A 13,968-nucleotide genomic window follows, 5' to 3' on the forward strand; every position below is an offset into this window, starting at 1 on the left:
CATGCCCAACAGTAACGTGAGGGTGAACGCCACCTTTGATTCCTCGGTGGCGAAGGTGCGGGGCTGTAGACCGAAATGCATTGAACACTTGGTTAAGAAAGTTCTGCAAAATGCTGGCTCACCAGAATAGTTTTCAGGCACCGGAAGTTGTGGCTCTGGCCAGAAGTGATCCTGGGGGGTCTCCCGGGGGATGGACGGCGCAGGCAGGCGATGGGCGCAGGTGGAGATGTAAGCCGATGGATCTGCTGGGTGAGCTCGGGCACCTGTGCCACCAGAACTTGGACAGCGCGTCCGGTGGTCGAGATACTCTCCTCCTGCTGATCCATACGTTTGACACTGTGGTGCATGAAGTCCGTAAGGGTGTTGGTGCTCACTGCTTCCATGATTGGTGAGATCGTTCTGTGATGGTGGGATGAAGGAAAGGCTGGAAACAAATGCGAGTTAACAGTTTTTAATGAAAATAAACAAACAAACAAACACGAGGGAACAATGAGGCTGAGAAGACGATAATCCAAGGTGGTGGTGAGGAGGTGAGGAACCCGGACGATGGCGGTGAGAAGGCAGCAGGAGAGGATGGCACAGGAACTGCGGGGAATAGAGCTGAAGGTAAGTGTTTGTAGCTGAGTGGTAGTGCGTAGAGTGGATGAGGTTCTGGGAAAACACAGACATCCAACGCAGACAACACTGAAACTGACAAACAGGGTAGAAGACATTAAACAACGATCTCACAAACACAAGACGTGAGACAAGCCAATATATAGGGGATGAGTAATGAGTGACAGCTGCTGCTGATGACAATTAACGGAGACCCCACAAACAAATCAGTGCAGACGCAAAACACACAGACTTCACCACAAAGTACAAACACCCTGAGATCACGGTTTACCAACCGTGACATTTGGTTCCTTGCCACTGCCGCCTCTGGCTTGCTTAGTTGGGGTCATTTCATTTACAGCGATATCGTTGACTTGATTGCAAATGAATGCACAGACACTATTTAAACTGAACAGAGATGACATCACTGATTTCAATGATGAACTGCCTTTAACTGTCATTTTGCATTATTGACCACTGTTTTCCTAATGAATGTTGTTCAGTTGCAATGCATTTTGTTTAAAGCGCTATATAAATAAAAGTGACTTGACTTGTGTTATGACCCGTGAGGTCTGTGTGCGTGTTTTGTGTGTGTTGCTATGTCTTCTGTCTCTATTCTGCATGTGTCCCATGTCTTGAGGTTGACAAGGTGAGAATCCCGCTGCTGAAACTGATCAGTGGCAATTAGTAGGGGATTATAAATTGAGCCAGTGAAGTGCTCTCAAAGTTGTTTTGCCCTGGGAAGCTTGCGTCAGACTGTGTGCACTTCTGTGTGAATTACTGTGTTGAATTCTGTGTGAATTACTGTGTGGATTATTGTTTGGTGTACAGGGCGATCTGCTGGGTGCTGATCTTAGTTTCTTCCTGTACCATCTGACAAGTGACTCTGTGGAGGCAGCTGTTGGACCGTGGCTTTCCATCATCTGGAAGTCGGTATGGTGAGTGATGGGCAATCTCCACGTACGTTTCAGTAATGCGGTGGGAGCTGTGAAGAGTGTCTATTGTGTTGTATGTTTTGTTTTTGTAGTTTACTTTACGTGGGGTTGAAGTAAATGAATACATGAACATGTTTTGAGTCATCCTTGGTTTTTTCCACCCTGGGTATATATGTTTGTTAGTCCGACACCCCCAGACAAAGCCGGGGACACTTGACTTGACATATATATGGTTACACTTTATTTTAAGGTGTCATTGTCACAGTGTAATTATATAATATTAATAGTAATATTAATTAACAACATTTACTTACTATAGTACTTAAATACTGCATCATTTACTATTATTTCTATGGTAAGTACATGTAACATAACGATACTGTAAAATAGTTTTACCACATATAAATACACATACACATATACATACACACATACACATACGCACACACACACATACACACACATATATATATACACGTATATATGCGTCATATATAGTTATATAATATAAATCATAAAAACTAAAATTAATCACTTAAAAAAAAACCACACACACACACAAATCGTAAATCGTACCTAGTGCAGAACCTTACATCATCATCGGAACAAGCAAATTGCCCCAAACAAAACTTTTGACTGACCGACAATTCCTCCTCCTTAGTCGGTCCACCTTTTTACAGAGATTTTCAGTTTAATTCAGTGCATTATCAACTGCCGTGGGTTCTGGAACTGAACAATAATCATGTTCCAGATGCTGGGCATCCATTGGCACAGGATCCTCATCCACTGGAGTGTAATCCTCCCTTCTTTGCCATACCCCAGTGCGCCTTGGTTCAGCAACAGAGTAGTCGTTCCACTGGAATAAGGTTGGTACAACTCCCTTCCTCAGCAAGTAGCGCCCTTTAGGGGTTGGTGGCTCGATCAGGTCATCACTTATAAAGTGATGACTGCAGACCCTTGTATAAGATGTGATGTTAAATCGCTCACGTCGAATGCTTTGAATCCACTTTCTGCGTGTTTATTCGTCAACAGGAAAAGTGTGGAAACTCAAGTACAGTGTTGAACTTTGAGGAGGCCACACATAACGGGACACAACAATGGTCAGTTGGACTACTGTCTTCACGCCGTTGATATTTAAACTTTCTGGAAGCCATTAGTAATGATTAACTATATACTATAATACAATACAATACAATTATTATATATATAATTATTATATATATAATATTCTAATATAATATAATATAATATAATATAATACTTAAATTATAGCTGTTTTATGAATGAGAAATTATCAATGAGTTTTGCCGGTAGTAGTTACACTTCGTTGTAGAATGCGCTAAGCGGAAGTAAAGACGCGGTCTGAGATTCTAACGGAAATACATAAGCAGAGTTTGTGCATAGAGTGAATTGTTTGGTCTTGGGACGAGTAGCCGCATTCCAGTTTCACGGTCACTCTCTGTCCATTCTGGTCTCCAAATCCCTCCATTTCCTCCAATTTTCTTTCCAAAGCCGTGAGCTTCTTCGTGATGTTATTTATATTCCGGTTTAATAGTTTGAGTTTCAGAGAGAGGCAATTTCAATTTCAATTTCAATTTAGGTGTGCTTTATTGGCATGACAAAAAACTGTACATTTGTATTGCCGAAGCAGTTGCAGCTGGGCTGCTTACTAATAGTGCACATATGTATTAACAGAAAGAAAAATAATAATAGTAATAATAAAAATATCTAAAAAGTGTTAACCATGTAGTGCAAAGTGAATTAGTGTATGTTATTGTATAAGTTAGAAATAAAATAAAATAGAATATGGTATTAAATTTACAGAGGCAAAATATACATCTAAGTAATTAAATACAGTAATATGGCATAACATACTCTACAATTGTTGGAAACATCAGATCAGGGCAGTGTTTTCTCTAATATCATGACAGGCAGACACATATTGAGCAGCAAACAAACAGTAGTTGTTGTGTTATTGTGTTTTGAGTATTGTGATTCATGGTTTGAGAGAGTTTTAAATGTCTGGTGGATCTGCTGTATTTTATCTTAGAACACTGTCCGTATGTCCGTGTATTTTGGGCATTCTGTTAGGAAGTGCAGTTCTGTTTCCATCTGATTCAGATCACAGTGTGAACACAGTCTCTGTTCCACTGGCAGACATGTTTTTCTGTGTCTGCCCATCTCTATCATCACCTTGTGTCCACTGAGTCTGTATCTGGTCAGCGTGCTTCTCAGTTTCTGATATGACACTGTGTACAGATACTCTGCCATATACTCTCTCTTTAGAGCCAAATAGCAACGCATTTTACTCTGTTGTTCTGTTTGGGTTTGCCAGTAAGTGATGTAATACTGTTTGATTTGTGCAGTAATCAATTAATTCTGATGAGATTGAGACCATCAGTAGATGTTAGTGAAGCATCAGGACTGAAGCTTTGGATCAGCTGAGGGAGGGAACTGCTTTCTTTGCTCATCTCTTGGTGTTGCAGGGCTTTATGATGATATGATTGGGGGTCACTGAGTTTGAGATGTTTCCAGAATTTAATTGCCCCTTTTTGTATCTTTATGATTAGAGGATATTTGCCTAATTTTGCCCTTCATGTGTTATTTGTTGTATGCCGGTGAACATGTAATATATTTTTACACAGTTCTGCATGCAGGGTCTCAATTGGTTGTTTTTCCCATTTGGTGAAATCTTGATTTTCGATTGGTCAGTTGACCCCACACCTCACTGCCATAGAGTGCAATGGGCTCAATTACTGATTCAAATATTTTCAGCCATATTCTAATAGGGATTTCTATAGGACATTGCTGTTTTATGGCATAGAAGGCCTTGCATGCTCTATCTCTGTTCATTCACAGCATGATTAAAGTTTCCTGTGGATGTGATTTTCAAACCCAGGTAGATGTAGTGTGATGTATGTGATATGGGCTCCTCGAGGTGGTACATTAGTGGGATCAGGAACCGGCCCGTGACACAACCATCAATCACTTAATTAGCCCTCGCATTGAGTTCCTCAATGAGGTTAAAATTATATTAGATACACCAGTACAAATCTCCTGTGTAAAGGGAGTCCCATTTGTTGTTGTTGAAAGGGGATTTTCCCAATGTCGTTGGCTGAAGATGGAGTTGTGTGGCTGGTTGAAGTTGAACGCACAGACGAGGTCAGAAGGCATTACAAAACTTAACTCAGAACATGAAACTCTCTAACGGAAAAGAAAAGAAATAAAGTTTGACGAGACTAAGTTGTGTTTCTTCTCATTGTGGCTAAGTAGCAGCAGGCGTGCAGACTGAAGCACGCTGGAACCGCGCTCAAAGAACAGTGATGACAAACAGCATGGCTAAAAGCTAAAGCTAAGAAGCAAAGCTAAAAGCTGGCATGACTGATAGCAAAAGCAAGGCTAGAACTAAAAGCAGGCATGACTAGTAGCAGAAGCAAAGCTAACAACTAAAAGCTGACATGACTAATAGCAGAAGCATAGCTAGAGACTAAAGCAAGATTTTATGGTGTCCTGAGTATTTAAACTGTCCTGTTGGCCACACCTCAAATGTTGTCTTGACCAATCAGATATTGTCTTGGCTCGGGGGCATCCTAATTCATATGTTTATCTTACCAAGCATGTGGTCCGAATTTTCCCGCTCTTGCAAGGTCTAATTTTCGACATGATTCCTATAACCAGAATATGACATATTTGACAAATATATGATTGTCTGGACTATTTCAAGCAAGCAGATTCAATTACATAGATACTAGACATGACTATGTATCCTTAAGCTATCCCATAGGTATTAAAAGACATACACAATAAGTGATTATAACATGATAGTCAAATGTGTGGGTTACACATAAATGAATATGGAGTGAAGCGATGAACTGATTCATTTATAAGTCTTTTTGAGTTCATTCTGGTCCATATATATGTACAAAAGACAGTTTCTTTGCCATTCTCTTGACAAAGACTTCTGTGGAGACCAGAGGTTCAACCCCCCCCCCCCCCCCCCCCCCCCCCCTTAGGAATTTCATTTCAGGCTCTGCTAGGTGGGGGGGAAGTCAATGGAAGTGTTTAACTCTCATGGGTTTACATGTGATGTCCAGCGTTGCATTTCCATTACGAACAACAAATTTGACACCAAATTTCTCTTCTTCGAATTGAAATTGTACATAATTGTTCTAGTGGTGTTAATGTTGAAAGCTGTTCTTTGAACAAGTTGGTTGGTCATCTTGCTTGGGACTTGTGGCACTAGAACTGATTTATGACTTCCTGAGGAATTCGGCTCGTGTTTCAAACACAGCCCTTATCGACTCTTTAATTTGTCTGGTTCGAGTCATTTTCTGTTACACGGGTGAGCCAGAGCTGTGTTGAGCTTTTCTGACTAGATGTTTAACCACGTCGGCCCGCAGACTCTCTGATCTCCTCCAAGGCAAGCTTTCAGTTTCTGACTACATGATATAATTCCGCACCCTGCCTGCTAAGTGCCACTGGAACGAAGAGGCGAAGACCAAGCCCGGCAGTAGGGAGGAGCCTACTAACAGGTGGAGCAGAATTGGTGAAGTCTTCATCCGCGACTCTCCTTCCAGGAAGATTGCAATGGGCAACCATTTCTCACGATTGCCAAGCCCTGGTGGATTCCAGAGAGGAAGGTAATTTCATGGACTTGTCATTGGCCAATCACCTCCGCATTCCCATCACTTCACTCCACAAACCCATTGCACTTCACGCTCTCAATGGTCAGACATTACCCACCATCACGCACACCATCACATTGACGGTAGCGGGTAACCACACTAAAACATTGGAATTCCACCTCACTGACACTCTCCTCAGCCCCATAGCCCTCGGGCGCTCCTGGCTTATCAAATACAACCCCAGGGTGGACTGTGGCCAAGGCTCCATTTCCACCTGGAGTAATCAGTGCCATGCCTCTTGTCTTGTGTCTGCTCATTTGTCTGTGTCTAGTTCTGTATTTCAGGAGGAAACGGTGGATTTGTCCAACATGATAAAGCTTGGCTTATTGAATATCAGATCCCTTTCTACAAAAACACTTTTTGTAAATAATATGATCACTGATCATAATGTAGAAGTACTCTGTTTGACAGAAACTTGGCTAAAACCTGATGATTACATTATTTTAAATGAGTCCACCCCCCAAGATCACTGTTATAAACATGAGCCGCATCTAAAAGGCAAAGGTGGAGGTGTTGCTTCAATTTATAACAACGTTTTCAGGATTTCTCAGAGGGCAGGCTTCAAGTATAACTCGTTTGAAGTAATGGTGCTTCATTTAACATTATCCAGAGAAACAAATGTTAATGATAAATCCCCTGTTATGTTTGTACTGGCAACTGTATACAGGCCACCAGGGCACGATACAGAGTTTGGTGATTTTACATCCGAGTTAGTTCTGGCTGCAGATAAAGTTTTAATAGTTGGTGATTTTAATATCCATGTTGATAATGAAAAAGATGCATTGGGATCAGCATTTATAGACATTCTGAACTCTATTGGTGTTAGACAACACGTTTCAGGACCTACTCATTGTCGAAATCATACTCTAGATTTAATACTGTCACATGGAATTGATGTTGATAGTGTTGAAATTATTCAGCCAAGTGATGATATCTCAGATCATCATTTAGTTCTGTGCAAACTTCATATAGCCAAAATTGTAAATTATACTTCTTGTTACAAGTATGGAAGAACCATCACTTCTACCACAAAAGACTGCTTTTTAAGTTATCTTCCTGATGTATCCAAATCCCTTAGCATATCCAAAACCTCAGAACAACTTGATGATGTAACAAAAACTATGGACTCTCTATTTTCTAGCACTTTAAATAAAGTTGCTCCTTTATGCTTAAGGAAGGTTAAGGAAAACAGTTTGACACCATGGTATAATGAACATACTTGCACCCTAAAGAGAGCAGCCCGAAAAATGGAGTGCAGCTGGAGGAAAACAAAACTAGAGGTATTTCGTATTGCTTGGCGGGACAGTAACATATCCTAAAGAAAAGCATTAAAAACTGCTAGATCCGATTACTTTTCTTCTCTTTTAGAAGAAAACAAACATAATCCCAGGTATTTATTCAATACAGTGGCTAAATTAACGAAAAATAAAGCCTCAACAAGTGTTGACATTTCCCAACACCACAGCAGCAATGACTTTATAAACTACTTTACTTCTAAAATCGATACTATTAGAGGTAAAATTGCAACCATTCAGCCGTCATCTACAGTATCACATCAGACAGTGCACTATAGACCCCCTGAGGAACATTTCCACTCATTCTCTACCATAGGAGAGGAAGAATTGCATAAACTTGTTAAATCATCTAAACCAACAACATGTATGTTAGACCCTATACCATCTAAGCTCCTAAAAGAGATGCTTCCAGAAGTCATAGATCCTCTTCTGACTATTATTAATTCCTCATTGTCATTAGGATATGTCCCCAAAACCTTAAAACTGGCTGTTATTAAGCCTCTCATCTAAAAACCACAACTTGACCCCAAAGAACTAGTTAATTATAGACCAATCTCGAATCTCCCTTTTCTGTCCAAGATACTAGAAAATCACCAATCACCTCCACATTCCCATCACTTCACTCCACAAACCCATTGCAGTCCACGCTCTCAATGGTCAGACATTACCCACCATCACGCACACCATCACATTGACGGTAGCGGGTAACCACACTGAAACATTGGAATTCCTCCTCACTGACACTCCCCTCAGCCCCATAGCCCTCGGGCGCTCCTGGCTTATCAAACACAACCCCAGGGTGGACTGTGGCCAAGGTTCCATTTCCACCTGGAGTAATCAGTGCCATGCCTCTTGTCTTGTGTCTGCTCATTTGTCTGTGTCTAGTTCTGTATTTCAGGAGGAAACGGTGGATTTGTCTAACATGATAAAGCTTGGCTTATTGAATATCAGATCCCTTTCTACAAAAACACTTTTTGTAAATAATATGATCACTGATCATAATGTAGAAGTACTCTGTTTGACAGAAACCTGGATAAAACCTGATGATTACATTATTTTAAATGAGTCCACCCCCCAAGATCACTGTTATAAACATGAGCCGCATCTAAAAGGCAAAGGTGGAGGTGTTGCTTCAATTTATAACAACGTTTTCAGGATTTCTCAGAGGGCAGGCTTCAAGTATAACTCGTTTGAAGTAATGGTGCTTCATTTAACATTATCCAGAGAAACAAATGTTAATGATAAATCCCCTGTTATGTTTGTACTGGCAACTGTATACAGGCCACCAGGGCACGATACAGAGTTTGGTGATTTTAAATCCGAGTTAGTTCTGGCTGCAGATAAAGTTTTAATAGTTGGTGATTTTAATATTCATGTTGATAATGAAAAAGATGCATTGGGATCAGCATTTATAGACATTCTGGACTCTATTGGAGTTAGACAACACGTTTCAGGACCTACTCATTGTCAAAATCATACTCTAGATTTAATACTGTCACATGGAATTGATGTTGATAGTGTTGAAATTATTCAGCCAAGTGATGATATCTCAGATCATTATTTAGTTCTGTGCAAACTTCATATAGCCCAAATTGTAAATTATACTTCTTGTTACAAGTATGGAAGAACCATCACTTCTACCACAAAAGACTGCTTTTTAAGTTATCTTCCTGATGTATCCAAATCCCTTAGCATATCCAAAACCTCAGAACAACTTGATGATGTAACAAAAACTATGGACTCTCTATTTTCTAGCACTTTAAATAAAGTTGCTCCTTTACGCTTAAGGAAGGTTAAGGAAAACAGTTTGACACCATGGTATAATGAGCATACTCGCACCCTAAAGAGAGCAGCCCGAAAAATGGAGTGCAGCTGGAGGAAAACAAAACTAGATGTATTTCGTATTGCTTGGTGGGAAAGTAACATATCCTAAAGAAAAGCATTAAAAACTGCTAGATCCGATTACTTTTCTTCTCTTTTAGAAGAAAACAAACATAATCCCAGGTATTTATTCAATACAGTGGCTAAATTAACGAAAAATAAAGCCTCAACAAGTGTTGACATTTCCCAACACCACAGCAGCAATGACTTTATAAACTACTTTACTTCTAAAATCGATACTATTAGAGATAAAATTGCAACCATTCAGCCGTCAGCTACAGTATCACATCAGACAGTGCACTATAGACCCCCTGAGGAACATTTCCACTCATTCTCTACCATAGGAGAGGAAGAATTGTATAAACTTGTTAAATCATCTAAACCAACAACATGTATGTTAGACCCTATACCATCTAAGCTCCTAAAAGAGATGCTTCCAGAAGTCATAGATCCTCTTCTGACTATTATTAATTCCTCATTGTCATTAGGATATGTCCCCAAAACCTTAAAACTGGCTGTTATTAAGCCTCTCATCTAAAAACCACAACTTGACCCCAAAGAACTAGTTAATTATAGACCAATCTCGAATCTCCCTTTTCTGTCCAAGATACTAGAAAAGGTGGTATCCTCACAATTATATTCCTTCTTAGAGAAAAATGGTAAATGAGGATTTCCAGTCAGGATTTAGACCGTATCATAGTACTGAGACTGCTCTCCTTAAGCCCCTTTCACACTGCCATTCCGGCAAATACAGGGGTAAAGTGTTCTTGCAATTGTTCCCTGGTCGCTAGATTTGGCACTTTCACACTGCCAGTGATGACCCGGTATATGTGCGTGCTTTCACACACAACCCTTGAAGATCCCGTAACGACACGTGACATCAGCGTGTGACGTGTAATGTACGAGTCGACAACACTAGGCACGTTATACTTTCATTGAAGCAAGCAAACGATCTCGGCATCAGCGCGGAAAGTGAGGAACTAACTGATCTCTGCTTCATTACAGTTTGCACATATGTTTTCGTCGCGAATGTTGATCTTCCTTCAAAACAGCCGGTAAAAGAGTTGCACGTCATCTCTTCGACATAGAAGTAGATCTGGCTTTTGTTCACACAGCGCTCGTCCCGGGTCGAACCCCGCAATGTTACTAGGTCCCCGACCCAGGTTCAATTCGGTAATCAATTCCGGGACGTGGTTGCTTTCACACAGAAGGCGACCCGGCAATGTTCCGGAAAAATTGCGGGTCCGACGTACAGTGCGAAAGGGGCTTTAGAGTTACAAATGATCTGCTCTTATCATCTGATCGTGGGTGTATCTCTCTATTAGTTTTATTGGATCTTAGTGCTGCGTTTGACACAATTGACCCCAACATTCTTTTGCTTAGACTTGAACACTTTGTTGGCATCGGTGGAAGTGCATTAGCATGGTTTAAATCATACTTATATGACCGCCATCAGTTCGTAGCAGTGAATGAAGATGTATCCTATCGATCACAAGTGCAGTATGGAGTACCTCAAGGCTCAGTAATAGGGCCGCTACACTTCACGCTTTATATGTTACTGTGGCAGGGGGGGCGTGGTTTAGCGAAGTCTGCAGCGGGAGAGAGAATCAGGAGACGAGCGGTAAGTGAGTGGTTTGGGCAAAAATTATCATCACCTGTTTCTCGTTCTAGTAATTGGCGTGGAGAGAGTATAAAACGCCGGGAGAAACGGATGCAAGCGAGAGAGAGACGGACTGCTGACCCGAACCGGAAGGAGTGAACCGGAAGTTTGACGGAGCGTGTCAGAATAAGAGTCACCGTTTGGGTGTTTGTGATTTTCTTTGTTCTTTGTTTAGTTTTGGTTAAATAAATACGTCAGCAGTCCAGCCGACCCCTTTGTCCTCTTCCTTGCCACACGAACTTACTACACTGGTGCCGAAACCCGGGAAGGAAGAAGGACCGCCGCCGCCATGCAAAGCCCGTCCTCCACGCCGCTTGCGGATATCATCGCTTCCCTCGCGGTCTTGCACCAAGAACAACATCAGGCCCTGCTGGACCTGAGGACCGATCAGGAGAGACGATTCCAGGCCATCGTTCAGGCCCAGCAGGAGGACCGCGAGAGGTTCCGGAGCTGGATGGATCGGGAGGTTCGCGCCGAGGCCGCCGGGCCGCCCGCCGCCCCCATGCACCTGCCGCTTCACAAGATGGGGGCCCAGGACGATCCGGAGGCCTTCCTGGAGCTCTTCGAAAAGTCGGCGGAGGCCTGCGGGTGGCCCCGCGAGCAGTGGCCGGTACGCCTAATACCCCTGCTCTCCGGTGAGGCCCAGGTGGCCGCGCAACAACTTCCGGTGGCGAACCTCCTGGTCTTCGACGACCTCAAGAGGGCCATTATCCAGCGGGTCGGCCGGTCGCCAGAGCAACATCGCCAGCGCTTCCGGTCCCTGGATTTGGGCGAGGCCGGCCGGCCCTTCGCGATGGCCCAACAGCTCCGGGACTCCTGCCGCAAGTGGCTACTGGCTGAGGGAAGTGACGTGGAGCATGTCGTCGACCTGGTGGTGCTGGAGCAGTTCATCGCTCGGCTTCCCAAGAAGACGGCCGAGTGGGTCCAGTGCCACCGCCCCACGTCGCTGGACTCGGCCATCCATCTGGCGGAGGACCACATGGTGGCGTGCCCAGGGGTCGGCACACCCCCACCTGCTAACTCTCTCTCTCCTTCTCTCTCTCCCCCCTCTCTCTCTCGCCCTGTCCCTCTCCCTAGGTCCCGTCCACCCGACCCTCCTCGTGTCCCGCCCCGGGGGCGGGGCGGGATCGACCATGGACACTTCGGGAGCCCAAGGGCCCCGCCCAGGGGGGCAGGGATTGTGCCTGCTGGGGGGGACAGTGCCTCCGTTTCTCCACTCTCTCCGCGGCAATTCTCCAATCCACTCCCTGCCACTGGGGCGGCGGGTAGTTCTGGGCTGGCCTGTTGGCGTTGCGGGGACCCTGAGCATTTCGTGGACAGGTGTCCAGCGATGGAGGTGGGGACAATGATCCGGGTCCCGGATGTCCCACAGGTCACCCCCGGTCAGGCTGGCGAGTACCAAATACCCGTGAGTATCAAGGGGGGTACATATCCGGCCTTGGTGGATTCGGGATGTAACCAAACCTCAATCCATCAAAGCCTGATTCAACCGGGGGCATTGGATACAAGCCACGTGGTTAAGGTGCGGTGTGTACACGGGGATGTGGTGGAGTATCCGGTTGTCCCAATTAGCATTCATTTCCGGGGACAAAAGCATAGTGTAGAGGTGGCGGTTAGTCCCCACCTCCGGCATCCGGTAATTTTGGGAACGAATTGGCCCGCGTTTACGGTTTTATTGGGGTCGTTATGTGCGGATGCCTCTTGGGGAAATAAGGCACGGAAGGAGGCCGTGCGGGTACAGGTGGGAGAAACTGAGCCAGGGTCGCTGTGGTCTGCTTCAGGGGAACTGAACGAAATCGGGAGACTAATTCTCTCGGAGCGTGATGACTTTCCTCTGGAGCAGTCTCAGGATGAGACACTAAAACATGCGTTTCAACAGGTCCGCGCCATCGATGGCCAGTCTCTCCAACCTGCCCTCCCGCTCTCCTATCCGTATTTTGCCATTTTAAAAGACCGGTTGTATAGAGTGACCCAAGACGCTCGGACAAAATTGAATACAACCCAATTGTTAATTCCAAAGAGCCGCCGGGAAATGCTTTTCCAGGCGGCTCATTCTAATCCTATGGCGGGCCATTTGGGACAGGCCGCAACACTAAATCGCCTCATGGCCCGCTTCTTTTGGCCGGGCATTCATGACAACGTGCGCAGGTGGTGCGCGTCTTGTCCGGAATGTCAATTGGTAAACCCACCGGCCGCCCCAAAAGCGCCTTTGCGCCCTCTTCCCTTAATGCAGGTCCCCTTCGAGAGAATTGGCATGGACCTCATCGGGCCATTAGAGCGATCGGCACGAGGACATCGCTTTGCATTAGTCATAGTTGATTATGCAACACGATATCCTGAAGCGGTGGCCCTCCGCAACATTTCCGCTAAAAGTGTTGCGGATGCCCTGTTTCGTCTTATCTCCCGGGTGGGGGTTCCAAAAGAAATCCTCACCGATCAGGGCACGGCGTTTATGTCACGTACGCTACGCGAACTGTACGGATTGTTGGGCATTAAATCGATTCGAACTAGCGTCTATCACCCACAAACCGACGGCCTGGTCGAACGATTTAATCGCACACTTAAATCCATGATTCGTAAGTTCGTTCACGAAGACGCCAAAAATTGGGATAGGTGGCTAGAGCCCTTGTTATTTGCTGTGCGAGAGGTCCCACAAGCCTCCACGGGGTTTTCCCCCTTCGAGCTTCTCTATGGACGCCAGCCCCGGGGGGTGCTCGACGTACTGAGAGAAACTTGGGAGGAGGGACCGTCTCAGGGCAAAAACGAAATTCAGTATGTGCTGGACTTGAGAACAAAACTCCACACATTGGGGCGGCTATCCATGGAGAATTTGTTACAAGCCCAGGACCGCCAGAGCCAGCTGTATAACAGGGGAACTAGGTTACGCAAATTTGCACCGGGAGAGAAAGTACTTGTAT

This window comes from Carassius gibelio, chromosome A22, assembly GCF_023724105.1.
Source record: "Carassius gibelio isolate Cgi1373 ecotype wild population from Czech Republic chromosome A22, carGib1.2-hapl.c, whole genome shotgun sequence".
Lineage (NCBI taxonomy): Eukaryota > Metazoa > Chordata > Actinopteri > Cypriniformes > Cyprinidae > Carassius > Carassius gibelio.